Source organism: Lathyrus oleraceus, chromosome 2, assembly GCF_024323335.1.
Source record: "Lathyrus oleraceus cultivar Zhongwan6 chromosome 2, CAAS_Psat_ZW6_1.0, whole genome shotgun sequence".
Taxonomy (NCBI): Eukaryota; Viridiplantae; Streptophyta; class Magnoliopsida; order Fabales; family Fabaceae; genus Lathyrus; species Lathyrus oleraceus.
In genome coordinates, this window is record NC_066580.1 from 469,986,447 (window position 1) to 469,991,965 (window position 5,519).

The 5,519-nt window shown below is 39.4% G+C and overlaps 1 pseudogene; it reads right to left on the minus strand.

Annotated features, from left to right (window-relative positions):
- Positions 1–1,032: 1,032 nt before the first annotated feature.
- LOC127123791 (probable WRKY transcription factor 11) lies at positions 1,033–1,732 on the minus strand (annotated as a pseudogene).
- Positions 1,733–5,519: the final 3,787 nt, after the last annotated feature.

Below are 5,519 nucleotides of genomic sequence, written 5' to 3' on the forward strand. Positions count from 1 at the left end.
GTCAAATGGAAAGAAGAATGCATGTATGGTGACAAACAAAAATCTCAAATAAATATCTTACTTCAAGAGAAAACTAATCTCACCAAATTTTTCTCTGACCTGAGGGAATATTTCACACTTATGAACTCTAGGAATGATGGCATGACCAAGTCAATTCGCATGTTAATTTATGGATCTGATATTCTTGATGATATCATTGGTTTACGAAAGGTGGCTAGAGACGTATAGGGCATTGGTTTTGATTACACTTATATGAATGAAGAAAATTAATTTGTTCCTCCTGAGCAGAAAATTGAGTTCCAGGTGACATAATACATGTCAAAAAAACTTGCTCGACATTATTACCAATGCAGAAGTCCCTTCAGAAAACCCTTTTGGAGATGCCACTATTGTGGCCAATTTGGTCATATTCGACCTTTCTATTACAAACTCCATGGTAGAACTTTCTATCCTTAAAAAAAGCAACCAACCAAGCAGATATCAAGAAATGATTGTGTCCAACAAGTTTGGAAATTTAAGGAGGAAACTACAAGTCACGTTTCTCACACCTATTTAAGAACACCTTCTCATGAATATTTGTACTTTGATAATGGTTGTTACAGACACATGATAGGAGAGAAGAACTATTTGAAGGAGGTAAAACCATATACTAACAATTATGTTACTTTTGGTGATGGTGATAAAGGCATGATCATGGGAAAAGGGAAACTGGTTTATCCAGGCCTCCCAAATTTAGAAGATGATCTTCTAGCTGAAGATCTGAGGCAAAATACCATTTTTAATCCCTTTAACTATATCCTAAGGTTCAGATTGATCCCTTAATTTTTTTCGTATCACCTTGGTCCTTTAACTTTTGAAACATTATCACGTTTGTCATTTTGTTAGTGGACGTTAGTCAAAGCCAAAAAACAGCTTCCAAGTGGCATCATACCTAATGATATGGATATAAGACTCAACAAGATCTTTATCAATTTTCTATTTCAATTTTTATTTATTTATTTAGACGATAATTTAGGTTTTGAATTTGGTAATTTACCTTCTCTTAGAGAAATGGCAGTGACCGGATGATGATATTTTACTGGAAGCAGCAGAAGAGACGGTTGCTTCATGACACCTTTTCCGGTAAGATGAAGCAAGGAGGAGGCTTTCCAGAGGAAACGATATGACCTGCTTTACCATCGGAAACACTTTTATCTCAGGTAATGGTGGAAATAAAGGAAGAACTAGTGGCTGAGATACTGAATGCATCCTTAGATTTAGAGTATTGAGAAACAAATAAATCGGCAGATGTATTAGGATTAGGTTTAGGTTTACATTTAGTATTCAAATTCGGATTTGGATTTAGATTTGGATTTGGATTTGGATTTGGATTTGGATTTGGATTAACTATCTGTACTGGCTTTGCAAAATCAAGAGTTATTGACTGTGGTTGTTGAAGATTCAATTTCTCAGATCTCGGTTGAGATTGCGAACAAGGTGCACGATGAAAACGAGTGTGGCCGGTACGATTCAACAAATTAATAAACTGTTTGAACTTAGATATAGTGAAATTAGTTATTTATGTTCAATCAAGATATAAACAGTTATGTTGATTTGAAGAAGAATATGAAGTTTGAGAAGAAAGCACACGAATGAAATGCTTCATGCTTTTCAATCCAGCAGAAGCATCTTCTTGTATGGAAAACTGTTCTTCGAGTCACATCTTGGGAATCATAACCGGATCTATAACCATGATAGAAGAAGAAACCAAATTGTAGTTAAAAATTAGAATAAGAAAGAAGAAAGAAGAAAGATACAAAGAAGACAATTGGGTTTGGTTGAAGATGATGTACCATTTCTAGCTCAGTTGCCACGTAGCTTAAATAAATGGACGTTTGAGGAAAATAGACGGAGGAGACTCATATGCATCTATTAAAAATTTAAAGGACCAAGGTGACATGAAAAAAATTAAGGGACCAATCTGAACCCAAGTGTATAGTTAAGGGACAAAAAAGGGTATTTTGCCAAGCTCCGACTGCTAATCTTATTAGTACCGATCAACTGTGTGATCAAGATATTTGTGTCAAATTCAATTAATTTGAATGTATTGTCACATAAAAAAAGTTAGAAAGAAATCATGAAAGGTACAGGGTCTTCTAATAATTGTTACATGTGGAGATCTCAATCACATGACCAACCCTTAACCTATCTAATCACTAAAGAGGATGAAACTAAGATATGGCACAAAAAATTTGATCATCTGAATCTCATAAGCATGAGAAATATTATATAATCAAAGGATATCAATAGTCTTCCTAACCTCAAGATTGAAGAAGGAAGAATTTATGGAGACTTCCAGACAGGAAAACAGACTAAGATGCCTCGCAAGAAGCTACAACATCTCACCACATCAAAAGTTCTGGAATTACTTCACATGTGTCATACGGTGAACTGACTTGGGGTGTTTTGCTTTTTATCGCAATGTCGCGGATAGAAAGAGTCGCCACCGACTTTTCTTTTATCCAATAAGGAAAGGTGGAAAGGAACAGGAAAGACCTCAATAGATTTTGGGTTCGGGAGGTACATTATACAAAGGGAAGGTGTTAGCACCCTTTGTATCCATGGTTATCCATGGGCTCTTAATTGCTGGATCACTTATATTTTTGTCTGAAAAGTGTTCGTGAATTGTTTAAAAATGTTTCGAAAAAGAGAGTTTAACTTTGTAATGATTCTCGTATGAATGTATACAAAGCATTTATCTCGTTTGATTTTGAAAAACAGTTTAGAAAAATATAACTTGGTAATGATTCTAGTGTGAATATATACCAAGTGGTGATTTTCTAGGATTTGCAAAGTGTGAGGGGTGGAAAATGTTTCAGGTTATGATCCAGCAATTGAGAGTTATACCTTCCTAAGGTCGTTATGAACGTTTCCTATCCTTATGAGGGTAAAACTGTCCTTACTATTGAGAAGTAAGTAATTTTACCCTTTGGATGTTTAAGGATCATCGTAGGGTCATCGATAGGTCATTGAAGGCAACAGTTGTAAGGATACCTTAGCATTCGAAGGGACGATCATCATTTAACCGTAGGCTACACCGAAGGGTCATCGAGGGACAAAATCGTATTTTCGAAGGCAACATCCGAGGGACTATGATGATTTATGATGAATTAACCGAAGGGCCGTTGCTAAGTGTATCCCTACATTCGCGGGACATGACCGTAATACCGTAATATCGTAAGGCAATAAAGAGAGGTCCAAGATCACATATTCAAAGGCCATGTTTTACAATTAATTAAGTATTTAAGATGGGTTTCCATCTTATAGTCATTTAAATAATTAAGATACATATCCACATTAAAATTGATTAGGCAATTAGGATGAATCTCCTCCTTAAAATTAATTAGGCAACATTAAAAGTGATCATGTAATTCCAAATCCATCTCCATAAGGGGTATCCCACAAGTAAAGCGGAATACCTAGCCGACCGCTTCTTCGAGAATATGCAAGCTTTAACACAATTTAAACACACGGGTGAGAATACCAAGTTAAAGTGCAATTGAAAATTGCACTACAGAATGAACACAATAGTCATAAGGCCAAATAATGCATGATTACAATAAGGCAAACATAAAACGAAACATAAGAACAGCTACTGGTACGTTCGCCTCTGCTTCGCCTAGCGAAGGCTTAGCGAATATTCGCTACAGGCTCGCTTAGCGATGTGCTAGCGAGCGGCCACGGATTTCGAACTTGGCAATCGTACCGTCTCCGGAACCTTGAATTTTATGACATTGAATTACAGGCACAGCATGGATAGCCTTCATGATGTTCAGGCATACTTAAATTTGCATGTGAAATCAGGTTACATATCAAAATTTAATCATGATGCGTTATGTATGTGACGATTATCAATTGGAAGCATATAACAGTGATAATACGCAAACCTGTTTGCAATTGCTATGTTGAACGGGACTGATCACTCTGGGTATCGGATTGAGCTGGGCGGTGGTAGCTTCGAGGCGGGTGAGCGGCCTTCAGGGTTTCCGTCTTCCGAATTCTCTGGATCAGCAGGGTTTCTGTGCTAGGGTTTCCGTTCTTTTCCGTCCGTCCCGGTCTGTCCCTTTTCGTGGCTGAGGTGCCTGGTATTTATAGTGATGGTGGTGACCTAATGGGATTAAAATGAGGTCCAAAACTTCAGATTTTCGCAAGCTTCGCTAGGCGAGGGAATTGCTCGCCTAGCGAGCAAGCTATTCTGGGCTTTTTTTTCTGGATCTGATGCTTCGCTGGGCGAGTGTCATGATGAAGTGTTCGCTAGGCGAAGTAATTGCTCGCCTAGCGAGCAAGCTGTTTTGGGCCACCTTTGGATTGGGCCCGTTGTGAGCTGGGCTTTCGTTCCTTTAGAGTCGGTGCCTTGCAAAACAAGTCGGAATGCCTTGACAGATGCCTTGTAGTATCAACGGGCAAATTTTGGGGTATGACAGCTGCCCCTGTTCAATATTCTTGAGCCGAGAGGGTAGAATGGTATGTGTCGTTCGTGGTCTGGAGGTGAAAGATTATTGAACACTAGAATGCCCCAACAATTTGCGCTTGTTAATTAGTCTTGACGGAGATGGGCTTAAAGATGCCATCCAGGAAGTTTGATGAGGAGATTTCCAGATTGTGTCGTACGTTAGACGATATCTTGAGACATGGGTGTCACACCGGGTCGTACGTCAGACCGTATAGTGAGTCATCCATCATGCTGTCGACTTCGCCGGGGAGTCGGAGTATGCTATATACTACTGGGGATAAGGGATCAGAATGGATCATACACTGGACCGTATCTGAATACCAGAGTGAGCTGTTCGTTAGGCGGATGACTTTGCCGAGGATGAAAAATCAGAATGGATCGTACGCTAGATCGTCTCTGAGTTGAAGATCCAAATGGGTCTTATGATAGACTGTATTGGAGTTGCAGGATGAGCCGTCCATTAGGCTGAATCTGATGATAAAAGGGGGTAGTCGTACACTAGACTACACTTCAGAAATGTACCGTACACTAGGTAGCATCTGAGGAGACGAAGGTCTAATTGGGTCGTACATTAGACCGCCTCTGAGCAGAATGAGCCGTCCATTAGGCTGAATCTGATGATAAAAGGGGGGTAGTCGTACACTAGACCACACTTCAGAAATGTACCGTACACTAGGTAGCATCTGAGGAGACGAAGGTCTAATTGGGTCGTACATTAGACCGTATCTGAGCAGAATGAGCCGTCCATTAGGCTGAATCTGATGATAAAAGGGGGTAGTCGTACACTAGACTACACTTCAGAAATGTACCGTACACTAGGTAGCATCTGAGGAGACGAAGGTCTAATTGGGTCGTACATTAGACCGTATCTGAGCAGAATGAGCCGTCCATTAGGCTGAATCTGATGATAAAAGGGGGTAGTCGTACACTAGACTACACTTCAGAAATGTACCGTACACTAGGTAGCATCTGAGGAGACGAATGTCTAATTGGGTCGTACATTAGACCGTATCTGAGCAGAATGAGC